This window comes from Scyliorhinus canicula, chromosome 1, assembly GCF_902713615.1.
Source record: "Scyliorhinus canicula chromosome 1, sScyCan1.1, whole genome shotgun sequence".
In the NCBI taxonomy this organism is placed as follows: domain Eukaryota; kingdom Metazoa; phylum Chordata; class Chondrichthyes; order Carcharhiniformes; family Scyliorhinidae; genus Scyliorhinus; species Scyliorhinus canicula.
In genome coordinates, this window is record NC_052146.1 from 92,994,747 (window position 1) to 93,014,207 (window position 19,461).

The 19,461-nt window shown below is 48.2% G+C and overlaps 1 non-coding gene across 1 annotated transcript; it reads left to right on the forward strand.

Annotated features, from left to right (window-relative positions):
* Window positions 1-14,510: 14,510 nt before the first annotated feature.
* On the forward strand, window positions 14,511-14,671 carry LOC119978817. The gene has a single exon (XR_005463578.1). It is a non-coding gene; the product is annotated as a U1 spliceosomal RNA (small nuclear RNA).
* Window positions 14,672-19,461: the final 4,790 nt, after the last annotated feature.

A 19,461-nucleotide genomic window follows, 5' to 3' on the forward strand; every position in this document is an offset into this window, starting at 1 on the left:
TCAAGGTCGGAGTCGTGGTATTCAAGGACTGTATCATCTCTTTGGGTGGTGCTAACTGCTTGTTGCAGGGTTATGCAGAGGTTTCTTTCAGCTACTGGTTGAATTTCAGGCATTGTGCTGTCGTTCCAGGTGAAAGAATCAGGTTTTACAGCTTTAAATTTTTTTTTGTGTTTTGGGACATTTCCCCTTTAAGTGGGCGTGGTCCGGGGCCTCTGACATCACGAAGTGTGTGATGTAGTGCGTAGGAAATGTTTGCGCATGCGCAGTTCGTTGCTCCTTTACTTTGCGCATTTCTCTCAACTGCGCATGCGCGGTGCCTTTCTCAAGATGGCCGCTGATCAAAATTGACGTTCTCTGCTCCGGGATCTCGGCCACATGGTGAGTACTGGCGCCTCTCTTACCGTTTTCTGTTGGTTTGCTTGTGTTTTCCTCGCAGTATTGTTCGAATTTGTCCAGGACTGCCTGGAAGTCGCTCCTGTTTTGCCCTTTGGAGAACTTGAATGTTTTGAGGATTTCTTTTGCTCTGGCACCGGTGATGGTGAGCAGAAGCTCCGTCTTTTCAGCATTGGCCACTTCTTGTAGGTCGGCCGCTACCGGAAAGATCTCAAACCTTTGCCTGAATGCACGCCAGTTTTCGCGGAGACTTCCGTGGCACTTGAGCCGCTGTGGAACTGGAATCTTGATCCTCTTGCCTGGGTGTTGTTGCTGGTTGTCACTGTTTGCTGAGTTGTAACTATATGGATTGAAACAGTCACTCGCTGGTACCATGTCTTGTTATGCTCTTGGCGTAGCATAAGCTGCTTCCTTGATGTTCACTCTGACAAAGGAAGGTTCAGACGTGGAGATAACTTCAACACGTTTATTAAACTATTTACAATTCTCCTACTCGGATTCCCCTCTACTGTTAATCCTTCTGTAGCTACTCAGACTGACGAACCAGTCTACTACAATCCACGTGGTGGGTGTGATGTTGAATCAACCCTGTGTCTGTACTCACTGAGTGTCTCCACTGGAAAGAGGAAGATCATGTGTGCTGTGTCCTTTATATATGGGTTGGTGTAATGGCCCCCTGTGGTAGTGTCACCTCTGTGTGTTTCGTGAATGCCCATTGGTCATGTCCTATCTTACTGACCTATTGGTTGAGTGTCTGTGTGTCATGTCTCTGGTGCTCCCTCTAGTGTCTAGCTAGTCTACGTGTACTTACATTAATCCCTTGTGTATCTACAGCAGTGTTCTTCAAAGTTGGGGGCGCAACCCACGGGTGGGTCGCGGGCGGGTGTCTGGAGGGTCGCAGAGCCATCCTTCGCGGCGCTCCCGATTGTGGAAATCCCCATGCAACAGCCAGCTTTTAGTAACGTCGGCTGCAAGCGTCCTTTAAAATGGCCGCAAACATGTAAAAAAAATGGCCGCATCGCACGATCATCGGCGCGCACTCGCAAAACTATGCGCATGTGCGCCGATGATCGGGCGTGCATGCACAGTGCTGCTGCTATTTTTTTAAACGGTCGTAGCTTTTCGTTTCAAATTCGGGGGGGGGGGGGTTTATTAATTTTATTCATTTATTTTCTTCATTTAATGTTTATTTTTTTTCATTTATTTTTTTCATTTTTAAAAAAAAAATTTTTACAAGTTCGGAGGGATTTTATTTGATAAAATGTTGCAGGAAAAAAATGCAGAACTTTGGACAGATGGAGACTCCATACTTTCCGAGACAGGAAAGCTTCACCTTCATCCAACAGGTTCCATTGGAGGAGCGTGTACGAGGGCCAAAGGGACCCAAAGCCATTTCCTCAATTTTTATCAGCAGCAAATAAGGTAAGAGAAAATGGTGGGTCGCTCAGGTCGGCCGGCGTGTGTTGCGTAGGTCGGCTGGTGTGATTGGCAAAGGTCGGCCGTGTTGGGTACCTAAGGTCGGCCGGGTTGGGTCCCGAAGGTTGGCCGGTTGGTAAAAATGGGTCCCCGGAAAAAAAGTTTGAAGAACACTGATCTACAGTGATGCATATCACCACAGGGTGCTCTTTCAAAGGGTCTGTGCAGACTTGATGGGCTAAATGGCCTCCTTCTGCACTGTAGGGATTCTATAGAATGTCCTAGTTTCTCCTCAATCAGTTTGCTCCTACCCCAGATAGGATCAATTTTTATAATGGGCGGTATATTCCTATCAATGTGCATATAGATTGTGATTCTACAATCTAGCTTGGTACAAACTGTATTGAACTGCTTGGCAAACAAAGTGAATTCCACCCCCAGCCCCCAATCATCGCCAACCCTCCAAAACTACAGGACGCATCTAACATCATTTTTAGCAGGCTTTGGCTGATTTAGTACAATGGATTTACTATTGTTCTCAGGCCTAGGATGAGTATAAAGTGATTAATTACACACCAATTCAGAGCAATGTAACTCGGAACAAAGATTAATCTTCTTGTCTGCAACATCTGCTCACATTTCTCAAAGCCTCTCTGCCTATATCCACAGTCACACTTTACACGGTTCTCCCAGTTAAATGGGGAATTGTTGCGTTGTTGGACTTATTGTCAACACAAAGCAGTAATAGCATCTTGTTAGCTCTTAGCGTGCCCTTGGAATAAAGCTCCATTCTGTGAACGTGCAAGGTCAGGATCTGATAAACAAAGCCACTAACGGGCAATATTTTATTTGCTGGAGGGCTTGCGAAATTGTATCTCAGCTACGCCATTGTTCTGTGAGATGTAGGACAAATGGTCTCCCAAAGGATATATTGATCCAGCTGATTAGCCCAGTCATCAGGATTTCATTTGCTAAACAATTGCTTTGCATATCCCGCAGATGGGCTCTGTCTCACAAATATAAACCAGGATAATGTACTCAGTCTGGCAGAACATTACATTTTTTTAAAGTAATGAATGGTTGTTTAAATGCAATATACTGCTGCTCCTTTAGATGGAGATCGAATGAAGTATTGCACTGTAGGACTGCATCCTTGGTTATCCCAAGATGTTTCAGAAAAAAAATCTTTGGGCGGAATTTTCCCCCAAAATAGCCAAGTGTGATTTTTGGCGTGAAAATCGGTGTGATTCCAGTCTGCCCCAGCAGCGCGATTGTCATCGCGATCTTTAGGCACTTTTTAAAAAAAATTTCCCCATGTGAAAAACGCCATGCCTGAGGTGCAAAGCATCTTGATTCTCCCGCCCTCGGGGGCACTTCAATAAAGGGGTTGCTGCATTTAAATGGCTCCACATCAGTTGCTCACAGTGAAGCCAGGAGGATGGCAGCCTAGAAACCAGCTCCACATTCAGGCACACAAGAATTCTGGATGCCGTGGAGGAGAGAAGAGCAACTAACTACCCTCAGACTGGTAGAAGACCATCCAGCAAGGTCACAAATCCCACCTGAAGAGAAGGTGGTACCACTGATCAGTGCCAGCAGCCTGATCAAGAGGACAGGAGTACAGTGTCGGGACAGATGAATGATCTGCTGAACTCAGCAAGTTAAGTCTTCCCTGTCTCCTCTTAACACACCACCCTACCGTCACCCCCAGAATGTCACCTGGAATCCATAAGGCACCACCTTGCAGGTTCCCAACATCCGGCCTCTCAGCATTATCCTCAAACCCCACTCTCTCCCGCCCCCCCCCCCCCACCAATCCGGCACTCCTCATCAGAACCCTTTCCTGTTTAGGCGCAGTGTCCACACATGTCAGTTGTCATTGATATCTGGCCCGCCAGGTGTCCAGCTCAGATTATCCCCTTTTGTGTCCCTCCAGGAGAATATAGCCCACAACTGAGAGAGAAAGAAAATGGGCAATGGGATGCCCAGGCTGAAGATCCTGACTGCATTCGAGGAGAGGGTCATGACACCCAGGGGAGGAGCAGGAGTGGGCCTGCACCGAGATCCAGGTTGGCCTGTGGAAAAACATGAGGAGCCATTTCACCATCATCCGAATGACCAATCTCAAGTGAGTTCTATGTAATCCAAACCCTTGGCCAGGCCATGTACTAAGACAGGAGTTCTCAACCTTTTTTAACCCATGGACCCCTTTTCCTCTTAATTTTTTTTTGTGGACCCCCATAGCCATTCCACAGAAAAAAAAGCTTCTTATATGCGTGGTAAACTAATCCTAAAGTCCATCTACCTTACCGTGAGGGTTGGAAACGGATTAGCGGTATTTTCGTACGTTGCCAAACTTATTCTGATATGAAAAGTAATGAAAAAACTTTTTACTGACTAAATTGAATTAAATTACTCGAAAAATAACCAATTCATATCAACACAGTTTCTAGTGATTACTGTGTTAACTCATTCATTAAACTTGTCAAGGAGAAACGTGGCATAAGCGTCAGGTCAACCGTGAGTATTTACCTCAAGGTAAATTAGATAGATTATAATCTCTCTTTGACCTTTGTCAGTGCGAGAGAGAGAGAGAGAGAGAGAGAAAGGTGAATATTCATCATGAAAACAAACATTTTTTTCTTCTACTTGATTCTCGGTAATAACAATTGTTCTGAAGTAGAATTGCTCTATGGACCACTAAAATATCACCGTGGACCCCCAATTCGGTATTTTTTTTGTGTGGACCCCCAGTAATGTTACATGGACCCCCAGGGTCCATGTGGACCCCGGTTGAGAACCACTGTACTAAGTCCATGTCCCTTTCATGCAGGAACATCAACTGAAGAGCCAGGCTCATCTACCAGTGGTGTCCACCACCCATCCTTGAATGCACCACAGAGGAGATCTTGGAGGGATGAAGCGTCACAGTTTTCACCCACACCATCCACCATTGCAGAGTGAAAAGCCTCGGTGGGCGAACTTGGCAGACAGGCTTCTGGGTCACTATCTGGTGAACGCCACACTGCTTCTGAAGCACATCAGGTGGAGGCACGAACGTACCAGGGATGGAAAGTCAAAGGTCTGCGTGCCTCTGGACAGGTTCATCGCTCAACTGCTTTAGATACAAAGGCAGAGCCAGGAATAGTAAGAAGGGCTGTCAGTGATACTCCTGCGACTGCAAGACTGAATGGAGGAAGCCCAAAGACTCTTGTCGCAAAAGAGGCTGCCGGCAATTTGTGGCACCCAGGCCAACATTACAAGATTGGTGGCAGCAGTGAAAAGCCTGGGGCAAGACGTCAGATCCATGACTGATTATCACTGAGACACAGGGTGGCATGGTAGCGCAGTGGTTAGCACTGCTGCCTCACGGCACTGAGAACCTGGGTTCTATCCCAGCCCCGGGTCACTGTCCGTGTGGAGTTTGCATATTCTCCCAGTGTCTGCGTGGGTGTCACCCCCACAACCCAAAGATGTGCAGGGTAGGTGGACTCGCCACGCTAAATTACCCCTTAATTGGAAAAATTTAAAGAAAGCACAGAGGCACTGCTCATTCCCTGAGAACCATGGTTGAAGGGTTCAATACTATGGTCCGGAATATGAAAGGCTTCCAGAACTGGAAGCGCCAGATGACATGGCGGCTTCTGAAACTCATTCCAGCTGCTGCTCAATTCCATGGAGAAACCCAGAGGCCAACAAATACCTGGTGCACCTTCTGGGGCCTTCCACCCAAGAGAGCCTGGGAAGAAGCTCGACACCATCCAGGACAAAGCAGCCCCTGATTGCTCCCCCTTCCACAAACATTCAAACACTCCACAAACTTTCAATCTCTGACGCACAATGGCAGCCGTATGAACCATCTACAAGATGCACTGCAGTAACTTACCAAGGTTACTTAGGCAGCACCTTCCAAACCCACGACCACTACCATCTAGAAGGACAAAAGCAGCAGATACCTGGGAAACCACCCAGCTGGAGGTTCCCCTCCAAGTCACTGACCACCTCAACTGGAAACATACCGCCATTCCTTCACTGTCACTGGGTCAAAATCCTGGAACTCCCTCCTAACAGCACTGTGATGTACCTGCACTTGAGGGACTGCAGAGGTTAAGAAAGCAACTCACGACCACTTTCTGAAGGTCAATAAATGCTGACCTAACCATCAATGCCCACACCCCATAAATTAATTTTTAAAAAGTGACCGCCGCACCTTAGGGGCAGTGAGTAGAATAGGGTGATGTGGCAACACAGTGCCACCTGAGAGTAGGCTGGGCCCTTCAAGTCCCAGCCCTCCACAGGACGCCTGCCAAGGGCATCTCAGGCTAACAGGGTGTGGAAAGTAGCAGTCAGCCTCCAATTCTGATATGGATCCTGGGAATATACCTAGACATATTGAGAGGGTTTGCAAGGCAAAGGAATTGTAGGGGCACCGGGTGGGTACAGTGAAGTTAGGCACAGGAAGATGGGGGTCTTTATCAAACGTCACAAATGCATATGTTACCACATTAAAAACTATTGTTCTGCACTATCTTAAGATCTCACTGTCATTAACTCTCCTCCCCTGTGGCATATTGCTTCACCCTATCTGGACACAGCCCTTCCCACAGGCCCTCAAAGTCAGGCCCTTGAGTCTGTCCTGTTGCCCCTTCGTCTCCTGGTGCTGGGTGTACCCTGGGTTCCACTGCTCATTGCTGATGGCGTCTGTGCTTCTCCAGAGCTATAATTAGCAGAATTGCCAGCTCTGCTGGCTCCATACCGATCTCAATTGGTAAGCTGCAAGGGAGGTGAATGAGAGACAGTAAGGTTTGTGTCTCAGCCGCTTAACTTCTCTACCTCCCATTACCCATTGTGCTCCTGGTCCTGGAAACAGCCAGTGCTACCCCTTATCCGGCAGCTACCGCTCACTCACATCTCAACTGCCCTTCCATCTACAATGCTTCACTGGCCCCGCTCAATACCCTTGCACCTTCAGAGTCACGTCTCGCCTCCCATCTGGTTGTCCCCTCCCTTAATCTCTACATTACTGAAGGTTCTGACAGGAGATTTTAATGGTCGCCCATCCCTCATGGACAGGGTCAACTGAATGGGGGCTTGGGTGCTGCTGGATTGTCAATGTCAGGCATTGAGGTTCAGCACTAATATAGACCCAGTCTTTCTCAATCCCATGCATCTGAGTGTTTAACCTTGAACCATGAGTTCTCACCTCTCTCCTTGACTTTGAAATAGTGGGCAGCTAAAATTGTTGAGGGCAAATAGGTTTGATGGGTATGAGTCTCAGGAATGTCAGGGGGGCACAATTTATTTCTTCTTCAGAGATAAACAAAGCTAATTGGCACCCTTCTTACTCAGGCTGCATTATTCCAAGTTCTCTCCCCCACACCCACCCCCCCTCCCCCACCCAAGGCTGGGCACTGTAGTGCCTTCACTTTCAGAATTTAATTCACCCAGCCCCTCAGGCCCGCCTTATTCAGTCTCATCACACACCCCCCCCCCCCCCCCCCCACACACTTAGGAGCCCCGCACCCACAGGTTCCCATATCCCTATGACACTATCAGCTCATTAACTCAGCACTCATTAAATTTTACGAACAACACAGGCAACAGGCTGACACAGTTGTCTAAAAAATGTTTGAATGACACAGGCAGCAGGCTTAAGGGGCAACACGCACCAGCTATGACCCCCATCCCGGAAGCCCCAGATTCCTCCCCCATCCCGAGCCATCGTCTGGAGCTGAGCAGTGGGCCCGGTCTCCTTGGACTCCTTGCTGCTCAGTGGTGACAGTGGTTCTCACCTCCTTCCTCGCTCTCAGATCGGGCGCGATTCTACGCTGCCCACGACGGGTCGGAGAATAGCGGGAGGGCCTTCCCAACGTTTTTCCCGACCTCCCGCTATTCTCCCCCCCCCCCCCCCCCCCCCCCCCAACGGCTGTCCCACGACACGAATCGCTGCTCGGCATTTTTTACGGCGAACAGCGATTCTCCCCAGGACGATGGGCTGAGTTCCCAGGCGTTTACGGCCGTTTTCACGAATGCAAACACACCTGCTCTCACTGTTCGTGAAAACGGCCGCAAAGTGCCGTCCCGGACAACCATGGCACCGATTGGCACAGCCGCACCACGGCCGTGCCAAGGGTGCCATGGGCCCGCGATCGGTGGGCACCGATCGCGGCAGCGGGTCCGATACCCGCGCACTATTTGTTCCTCCGCCGCCCCGCAGGATCAGTCCGCGGGGCGGCTGAGGGGCATGACGGCCCGCGCATGCGCAGGTTTGACGCATATGCGTGATTACGTCATCCGCGCATGCGCGGGTTGGAGCCATCCAACCTGCGCATGTGCGGCTGACGTTATCGTGCGTGTCAGCCGCCGTGATGCTTGGCGGCCGGGCTTAGCGACGGTCGCTAAGCCCGCGATGCCGTGCTTCACGGGGCCGCGCTGCTAGCCCTGACCGGGGGGGGGGAATCGGGCTCCGGGACGGGGCGCGGAGGCTGCCGTGAAACACGGCCAGTTTCACGGCAGCCTTTACGACTCGCCGCATTTGCGGAGAATCGCGCCTCACATGGCGCCTGGTTCCCGTTTTTAAAAAGTGGTAGTATTTCGAACCCGCGTGACATCACAGCAGGTGGGTGGGAAGATTCAAAGAGATCTAAAGATTCAATTTTAACCTCACGAAATATATTAGAATATATTCAAATTGATGCAAATCAGGTTCATGCCCAGGAAAGGGCATCATCTGTGAGGGCCTGGAACATCGTGGTCAAAAATCTCGCCTGAGCAAATCCCAATTTTGGCCTCTTCGCGGTGTTTTGACGGGATTTGTGCCAATGGCTAAAGGGTCCATTAAATCCCTCCTTTTACCTCTAATGGAAAGTTAAATATGTGGTTAGCACACTGAGGATGTAATCAAATTCTGTAGGTGGAATATGAATATAACAGATTGAACTATTGCCCCATTATTATAGTCTGATAAATACTGCATACAACTCTGAACCTGTGATGAAAGAATGCCAAGTTTAAAGTTTAATGAAAGGTTATCGACCTGAAACATTGGTCGTGATTCAATGAAAAAAAGTTGAAGTGCTGTTACGGGAGCGTTTGGCGGGGTGTTTATCAGCAGCTGCAGCACTGAGAATAACTCTGTTATTCAACGGCACTTTACCATTTTATTTGGCCTTGGGGAGTTTCTGCCCATCGAGGTAACACTTAGGCAGCTGTCCTGCACTGGGGATCTGATCTCACCAGCAGAACCAGCTCCTCACAGATCGGATGCCATTTTTGAAGGCTGACCTGATCCCTCGACCTGCCCATTCAGCTCCCACCCAGCTTTCAGGACCCCACCCCATTTCACCCCCTCCCCCCGCCCCCCAACTTTTTCTGAGCCCCTCAAATGCCCCCTCACCCCCACTCTAATGGGCAAAGCCTCCCTGGGCCCAACCACTGCCAACCTGGCACCCTGGCACTGCTGGGATGACAGGCCGGCAGTGCCACGTTGCCAGGCTAGCAGTGCCAGTGTTCCCAGGTGCCAAGAGAATGCCAGGGTGTCACCCTGCCCTGACCCCGATCACCCGCGGGCCTCTAATTGCCTAGGAGACCCCCTGAGGTGCCATCATGCCTGGTTCACGTTTGTGTGAACCAGTGCTGAATGGCGTCTGGTAGAGTCCTCGCAGGAGTGGCCTCTGAATCCTGGGCACCGGCTGAATCTGACGAACGCATATACAGATGAGCTAAATGGCCAATATAGATATGCATTTCTGAATCGCGTCCAGCAAGGGCATGGTCCAGATCGCGCTGGGCCTTATGAGTCCCGTAATTCTTGAGGTTTCTCGCCCGTCGCGAAGGCCGATTTTGGTCTCTCCCGGGATTCAACGTTGTCTCCCGATTCCAAGTCGGTTGCAATGGGTTCGTTGAATCATGTCCACTAGCTCTATTTCCCTCTTCACTGATGCTTCAGACCCATGTGTGTACAGCAATTTTGATTTTTATTTTAAATTCAGAGTCTCTTTTAAATCTTACGAAACTAAAAACACTTCTGATTACTTTTTTCTGTTTAAAATTATTTTGCAATGCAAATGTGGATAATAAGCTTGGAAAACTGACGGGATTGAACCTGGCAGTGTGAAGCAATTGAGCTAATATAAATTTGTTCTGATTTTAACCGGGGGTCTGCGGTGATCATCCGTTGTTCTGGTTAAAAGGTTTCTATATAATGTGAGGCACAGGCTACTGGTGCCTGGATGCCAGGTTTTAGTATATAGATTACATAGAACATACAGTGCAGAAGGAGGCCATTCGGCCCATCAAGTCTGCACCGACCCACTTAAGCCCTCACTTCCACCCTATCCCTGTAACCCAATAACCCCTCCTAACCTTTTTGGTCACTAAGGGCAATTTATCATGGCCAATCCACCTACCCTGCATGTCTTTGGACTGTGGGAGGAAACCGGAGCACCCGGAGCAAACCCACACAGACACAGGGAGAACGTGCAGACTCAACACAGTCAGTGACCCAGCGGGGAATCGAACCTGGGACCCTGGTGCTGTGAAGCCACAGTGCTATCCACTGTGTTGTGCCCACAGGTGTTGTATTGCTAGTGGTCCAAACTACTCAAAAAAATGGTTCTATGAATTATCACTACTTGAATGAGATACTTGCAGAGGATACTCTGGTGTTTAAATGTGACAGCAAAGTAAATGGGTCATTTGGAGAGAGGGAGAGTGTTTGAGAGATGTTGATTCATTTTGGGCCATGTTATTTTAGGTGTCAGTCTTTCCCTGGCATGTCTTCCAAGCAATCGTTTCTCATATGTAAACCTAATTGGTGTGTACCAAGGATACAAGAACAGAAGCAGGCCATCTGGCCCCTTTAGCCTGTTGCACAAGTCTATTAGATCATGGGTGGCACGGTAGCACAGTGGTTAGCATTGTTGCTTCACAGCTCCCAGGTTCGATTCCCAGCTTGGGTCACTGTCTGTGCGGAGTCTGCACTTGATGGGTCGAATGGTCTCCTTCTGCACTGTAAATTCTATGATTCTATGAATAATTTGTACCTCAGTTCCATTTACTTGCCTTTGCTCTATGTGCCTTGATATTTTCAAATTGATTAAAAATGTCAACTGGCCCCAGTGATGTACAATCAATGACCACGAGGCGAGAATGGTGAACCTATTGAGGCTTTATTGCACTAGATGTTAAGCCTCCTGCAGCTGGAACCAGAATGGAAGCAGCGCAGGAGAGCATACACTTTTATACAGCACCTGCTGGGAGGGGCCAGCAGGCTGGGATTTACTGTATTAACTGTAGTACAGTGGCAGTACCATAATACACATAGTGTGTGACCAGTGGTGTTTACCACACCCAGTATCCACAGCCTTTTGGGGGGAGAGAATGTCCCATTTTCACCACCTGATCCTGATTTCACTCCTTAGTCGCCTGTCTCTACTTTTAATGCTCTGATCCTTTGGTTCTCTGGGTGGGATTTCCCAGCCTCGACGTCAGCCGGTATTCTCGTGGACAAAATGGAGACATTTGGATAGCTGTTAGAAGTCAGTGGAAATGATTTTGTGCCCGTGTTAGTCAATGAGAATGGCGAGGCAGCCGGAAATCTCACCGAGAATCAGAAAATGCCATTCTCTCCGGCAAGGTCACGATTTCTGATTTTCCGGGCCCCATGCCGGTGGGGTAATGAGAAATCCATCACGGAAAGCAGGAAACCTCTGATGCATGATCAATAACTCTCGAAGCGAGATTGGAGTACAATTGAAGGCTTTATTGGACTAGATGTTTCCCCCAGCAGCTCAGGTACAGAATGCAGCAGCTGGGGAGACACAGGCTCTTATACTCCGCCTTACTGGGCGGGACCAGCAGGCAGAGCAGACTTCACCAATGATCTTGCTGTCTCAGGTACCTCCCACACCAATGGTCTTACAGCCTCAACCTGGTACTGTAATACTCCTAATACCGACTACTACAACCTCATTTTAATACAGTAAAATATCAATAGTGAGCCCTCCCTCCTGCACTTTCACACTCACTGAATATTCATTGGTGACCGGTGTGATGTCACGCTGCATGGTTAACAATAGCTGTATGAAAACGAGAACCTGGTGACCTCACTTCTGAAGGAGGTGAGTGCTCAAGTCGCCATCAGGGTGCCAGTCACAGAGGAGGCAACGGAGAGGACGCAAGAGACCCAGATAAGTTCAACTTGGGGCTGGAGAGTTGCTCGCAGGCCTTAATGGCCATTCACGTCTATCAATCTTTGGGTTTACATAGAACATTGAACATAGAACATAGAACTGTACAGCACAGTACACGCCCTTCGACCCACGATGTTGTGCCGAACCAGACTGAAATTAAGATTAAATCAACCTACTCCCAATCATTCTAGTGCACTCCATATGCCTATCCAATAACTGCTTGAAAGTTCTGAAAGCGTCCGACTCCACTAACATAGCAGGGAGTGTGTTCCACAGCCCAACCACTCTCTGAGTAAAGAACCTACCTCTGACATCCCTCCTATATCTCCCACCATGAACCTTATAGTTATGCTCCCTTGTAACAGCTACATCCACCCGAGGAAAATGTCGCTGAACGTCCACCCTATCTATCCCTCTCATCATCTTATACACCTCAATTAAGTCACCTCTCATCCTCCTTCGCTCCAATGAGAAAAGCCTCTCTCCAGTCTTCAGGCAATATATCGGTGGACAGTGAGAACATAAAGATCAAAGCCAAAGGCTCTGCAATCTCATCCCTCGCCTCCCAAAGAATCCTAGGATATATCCCATCAGGCCCAGGTGACTTATCTATCCTCAGACTTCTCAAAATTTCTAACACATCTTCCTTTCGAATATCCACTTCCTCCAGCCTACTAGCCTGTATCGCACTATCCTCCTCAACAGCATGGCCCCTCTCCTTTGTGAACACTGAAGAAAAGTATTCATTTAGGGCCTCTCCTATATCTTCAGACTCTATGCACACGTTCCCACTACTGTCCTTAACCGGCCCTAACTTCACCTTGGTCATTCTTTTATTCTTCACATAAGTGTAAAAAGCCTTGGGGTTTTCCTTGATCCTACCCGCCAAGGACTTCTCATGCCCCCTCCTAGCTCTCCTAAGCCATTTCTTGAGCTCCTTCCTAGCTATCTTGTATCCCTCAAGTGCCCTAACTGAACCTTGATTTCTCATCCTTACATAAGCCCCCTTCTTCCTCTTGATAAGACATTCAACCTCTTTTGTAAACCCTGGTTCCCTCACTTGACTATTTCCTCCCTGCCTGACAGGGACATACATATCAAGGACTCGCAGTGTTTGCTCCTTGAACAAGCTCCACATCTCAATTGTGCCTATCCCTGACAGTTCCTGTTTCCATCTTATGCTCCCCAATTCTTGCCCAATCGCATCGTAATTACCCTTCCCCCAGTTATAAACCTTGCTCTGCCGAATGTTCCTGTCCCTCTCCATTGCTGTAGGGAAAGTCACCGAATTGTGGTCACTATCTCCAAAGTGCTCTCCCACAACCAAATCTACACTTGGCCAGGTTCATTACCCAGTACCAAATCCAATGTGGCCCTGCATCTTGTTGTCTATCCACATATTGTGTGAGGAAACCCTCCTTCAAACACTAGATAAAAACAGCCCCATCTGCACTATTCAAATTATAGTGATTGCAATCAATATTTGGAAAGTTAAACCCTGTGACTACCTAGCCTATCCAAAATCCGCATTGCAATCGTTTCTTCCTCATCTCTGTTACTGTTTGGGGGCCTATAGAAAACTCCTAACAAAGTGACCGCTCCTTTCCCATTTCAAACATCAGCCCACACTACCTCGGTAGACAGATCCTCCTCAAACTGCCTTTCTGCAGCCATTATACTATCCTTGAATAACAATGCTACTCCTCCACCTCTTTTACGACGTTTCCTAATCTTACTGAAACATTTAAACCCCGGAATCTACAACAACCATTCCTGCCCCTGTTCTTTGCTTGCCTCCATAATGGCCACAACATCGTAGTGGCAGGTACCAATCCATGCTTCAAGCTCGCCTACCATTTTCCTGATGTTCCTCGCATTGAAGTAGACACACATCAAACCACCTTCATGCCTGCAGGTCTACTCTTGTTTAAAGGGGTCTAGCGGCCAGTTTCCAGGCAGCACTTCCTGTGACCTCCTTGCTGGTCTTTTGGTGATATGACCACTGAGGGATTATCCTTCCAGAGTGGCACTGGAAAGTGGATGGCAGGATGTGAATCCAGAGGGTCAGCACTGGGGGCAACTGCACGGTTCTTGGGTGGGGTACAATGAGAGGCCAGGCTGAATGGACAGAGTGGAGAACTCTGACACACAGGGGAGAGGATGACTGCAGTGAGAATTACCCCCCCCCCCCAGCCAGCACTGTGAAGCCTGAGGGCATGAGCTGTATGGAAGTCCAAGGCCACTGGTTATGGAGGCCGTCAGGGTTAAGTGTCTGGGTGACTGGCTGTTCCATTTGGGAGGATTGTTTAATCTGCAGTGTATATGAGCTGGGGGAATGAAGTTGACATGCTAATTGCAGTCTTCACATGAATCAGTTATGCCTCGCCTGCCACAAGGGAAAACAAGTTGCCTGATAAGCTCCCTGACCCTCCCTTGATGGGCCAATTGTGCCATTTAAGTCAACATAACAATGCATGAGTGTACCAATGATTGATGCCCAATTGTTCACCCTCTACCTGACAGGGGTGAAACCATGGTCAAGAATGTGGGTCACCCAAGACGAGGCACTTTGGGTGAGCTGATATCTGCAATGTTCCTAACTGCGGGGTACTTAACTGCATAATTTGTAAAAACAGAAGCTTTCAATCAAAAACACTGGCAGGTTCTGCTGCTCTTTTGCTGGGGAGTAGAAGCAGATGGTATTACTCTTGGACTTTACTCTGCAAGCAATTGCATTTACACCAAGAAGAACTTGCTTGCAGAGAGGAGAGGTCTGCCTCGAGGCCTAATTGAGGCCCTGTTGCTGAGGCCAGCTGAAACCTGAGGCCTACACTGGACTGGAAGGAGACCTGCTGGATCATCAATAAGGACTGCATCACAATTCTCATCAAGAAGCTGGCATCTGAAACTTTGTGTGGAGGGGAAGGACAGAAGGTTGTTGTGGAGTTTTGGACTATGCTGTCAGGGAAGGGGACAGAAGATTGCCAAAAAGGGAGAGGAAGGGGGCAGTTGTGAGTGGCCTGATATCTTTTGAAAGACTTTGGGCTGGATTCTCCATCGTCATTCACGCCTACGGATTTCGCAACGGCATGGGGGTGGCCACAATGGGAAACCCCATTGGCCGGCTTCCGGGCTAGCGGATCCCACTGCTGTCGGGGGTGCGCCGCACTGCAAAATAGGTCTGGCAGGATGAAGAATCCACATTTGTGCCCCACACTTCTTCCAAGACGGTAGTAGCCTATTGTAGCGGCCCAGTGAAAACCTTTCCCTCACTTTGCAATAAATGCCAGGCACTCCAGACTGTCTGGCTGAAGACATCATCCCTCCCCTTTGCCCTGGTTGAAAGATCAGCAGCAAACACCACTCAACCCCATCCCTTCCCACCCCATCCCAAATAACCCCACACCCCACCCCACCCACCACACCCCACCACACCCCAAACACCAGAACCCCCAACCCAACCACCACATCCCAAACACCAGAACCCCCACCCCAACCACCACACCCCAACAACCACCCCATGCCCCTCCCTACCACAAACACCACCACACCCCAAATACCATCACAACCCCAACCACCATCTTCCTCCAACCAAACCAGGGACAATCAATCTGTGCCCTAACATTTGTCGTTCCTGTCCGCCCCCCCCCCCCTCCCTATCCACTATCATTATTTTCCACACCTGAGGAAGAGTTCTTTAACCCCTTGCTCCCCCCCCCCCCCCCCCAACCACCTTCACAATCAAACAGATCATTAATCACTTGGGATGGGTGTAGCACTACCTAATGGCGACACCATCTTCACTAGTAGCAGGGGAGTCGAGGACCACCTCTGTGGGAGCGTCAGTTTCTTAGGTTCCACTACTCCTTCAAACCTGTAACAAACAATCTAAGGGCGAAATACGATACCCACCCCAATATGACGATACAGGCAATAGCCAGGCCCATCAGCCTCTCGTCCAATGTCGCTGCCTCCAAAATATATGGCAAAGCCATCTTCTTTCTGCAGACCAAGCAGGCGATCCACCTCACCTGAGAAAAGGGGCACTCGGTGTTCGGGATCTCCCTGGTTGCAAACACACTTGAGGCCACTGCCCAGAGTATCATCCTTTCCAATGTCCCACCCTTCATCCCTGCTGAGCTCCTCCTTCCCCGTTTATTTTGATGTTCTCTTCCTTTCAGTTTATGATTTTAGAGAATCAAGAAGCCTGCCAAATTGACAACACTATTGTTTCTGACCAACTAGCAGCAGCACCATTGACGAGCCACTGCAAGAATCTAGGAACAGCTCCCTGCAGAGGAGGGGGTGGCAGTGCCTGTTGTTCTTCCAGGAGCAGAGCTACAGATAGTGGAACCTTGAAGGAGACGACAGCACTGGCCAATGGTACTCCGATGTCGAACCTCCTACTTCCAGATGTCAGAGCTCCAGTGCTGGAGAAGACTGTGTCTGTCCTGGAAGATAGTGGATCACCTGTGCCAGGTGATGGAAGAGTTGGTATCTCATGGACTGGGAGGTCACCCATAGCCTGTGGCTATGTCAAAGTCATAGCCGCTCTCAATTTCTGTGTCAGTGGCTCATTTCAGGGATGCACAGCCGTGCAGCATATCCCAGTCAGCCTCACCCAAATGTATAAGGGAGGTGACATATGCGCTATTCATGAGAGCCCACATGTGCATCAATTCATACCGGGACAGGGGAAGCCAGGACGCCAGGGCTATGGACTTCGCCCCGAGTAGGAATGCCCCAGGTGGGGGATGGTGACCTGGATTGATGGACGTCTGCACGATTGTGGTAGAGGATCTCCTGCCTTTGCCCCGCACCATCCAGGGGTTTGGTGAGGGCTTCCTCCGAAAATCTTGGTGCTGTCTTCCCGGCAGCCATCCTCCGACTGTTTTGGGACAAGTGTTGGGGAGGCGTTTCTAAGGATTACAGGGAATAAGTTTTCCCAGGGCGAGCGAGTCAGAGGCAAGCTGCCACAGTTGCAGCATGAATCATGAGGGGTAAGAAAAATTTTGTTAAAGAGACAAAATATTTGGTGAGTTTTCTTGTTATCTGCACCGAAGGGATTCTCACTGGTCTTCCCACCAGAACCGACACTTTGAAAAAAATATGGTAAAATTCCACCCAATGGCTCTGATTAAATTCTAGACCAGACCCCCAAATTTGTCAGGATACCAGATAAGAAGCCCAAGCATGTTTTTTTTAATTTTTGAAACTGTGAGAAATGGACTCCTCGATCATGAGTGATTCCACGGACCAAGGGTATCTTTTACATTAAAACAGACTTTATTCTTACCACAGGATCAAAGACATTGACAGCACAAAAAACAGCTTACAATTAACAGTTAAACAATTCTTAACAAATAAAGGAAGTACTTTAATTTCTAACTGATACTTTCTCCATCTCCAATTAAACAAAGCCCGCCACGCTTTGTCAACTTTTACTCATAAATAAAATTAACAAACACAGGGATAACTTGAATAAAGATTTCTTGGAAATACTTCATGGAGGGAGAGAGAGACCCTATCCAGAAGCAGCCTGCAGATTCTTGTCTGTGTCAGACGACTACTTAACCTGACAGCCTTTTACAAAACCTTCTGCTCTTTAAAAGCTCCCAGCAAAATTAAAAGACTAAACTGTCTGCTACAGACCTGGCTCCTCCAATTAATTACATCATCTATATCCCACTAACTCTGTTATGACCATCTTATTAAGGCTAACCACAACTCCTCAATTACCTAAACCCCAGGGCTCTTTCTTTCTATAAACAAAATTCCATGAGCCCTATATCGGTCAACATATACATGTTTGGAATTAATGATGATCTCATTTAACAACAACCTTCTGCAGACACAAAGTCTGCCTGTATGTTGAACCAGGATTTTAAAAAATATTACTACAACAGATATAGATATACCTTAACCTCGGCTTTTACTCACATTACTTCAACAAATATATATATTATAAACTACCTCAAAATTTTGAACATTCATCTCACTCTCCAAATTTTTCTGTCTCTCCTGCAATGCTACCTGCTGCTTTTGCAGTTGGAAAATCCTATCCTCTGTGTCCCCCCTATCAAATCGTCTAATCATTAATTAGATGGTTAGATCAGAACACTGCCTCAATCTTCTAAACTCAAGGGGATACAAATCAACTTACTTACCTAACTGCATAGTTTAAAATTCTTTCAGCCCCAGCAAACCCAAAACGGATTGCTCATGCAGAAGGTGCTGACTACTTAATACACTCTCAAATCTCAATAATATCAAAGGTGAATTCCTGATCCCTGTGCTTCCCAGATCCAGATTTAATAATGATTATATGGACTAAATCCATAACTTAGTGCAGAAAGTCTATTCTAATGGCAAACTTATCCCAAAGCTTACGACAAAAATTATTCGTTAAACACATTGAGAACACGCTTCACCAAAGTCCTCCAACAAACTAGAAACTGACCAATTGGAGATTCCTCCACACTCGGGGATCATTTAATGTATCTTTTCCAGTGTAAGCTCGCACTCCTACCTGGCACTCTGACCAACTGACACACTAGACACCTGCTAAATTAGCAGAGAGAGAAATATCATGCTAATGCATTATATATTCAAATATTAATATTATAAACAGCTGATTATAAACTTTTTATGTATGTTATAGACCAGGCAATGTCATAATGGATGAAGTAAAGGCTACTATCTATGGCCAGGATGTTCCAGGCCCTTTGATAATGGGCTGGGAGGTGGAACGGCTGACAAAATGACACGGCAACACATCAACAGACATGCCAACACCTTCTCACTGCCATGCCATATTGCCAGTGGTCAGAAAGGTGACAGAACAACCACTTTGTGCCCATGTGAGCATTTTGTGGAGGGACAGCACAGTGGCACTATGGTTAGCACTGCTGCCTCACAGCACCAGGGACCCAGGTTCAATTCCAGCCTTGGGTGCCTATGTGGAGTTTGAACGTTCTCCCCATATCTGCGTGGGTTTCCTTCGGGTGCTACAGTTTCCTCCAAAGATGTGCAGATTAAGTGGATTGGCCATGATAAAATTGTCCCTTAGTATCCAGGGATGCATAGCTGAGGTGGGGTTATGGGGATGGGGGAGATTGGGCCTCGGTGGAGTACTCTTTCAGAAGGTCGGTCAACTCGATGGGCCAAATGGCCTCCTTCTGCACTGTGGGAATTCTATGAAATCCATGCCTCATAGGGAGGCCGCCTCTTTTATGGGCACCACATGGCCCACAGAGAGGCCCCTGGCAGCAGAGTCCACACCCACAGCAATGGAGCATCAGTGCTCCACAACCTCCCAATAGCAAGGGTCTGGCTGCCAGCTCGCAGCTTCCCCTGACCTACTTCAACTCTCTTTATGGGTGCTTGACAATTAAAGTACCTTCCAATCCTGGAGCTGCAGTCTCGGTAATGGCCAAACACTAGATCCTATGATTGGACC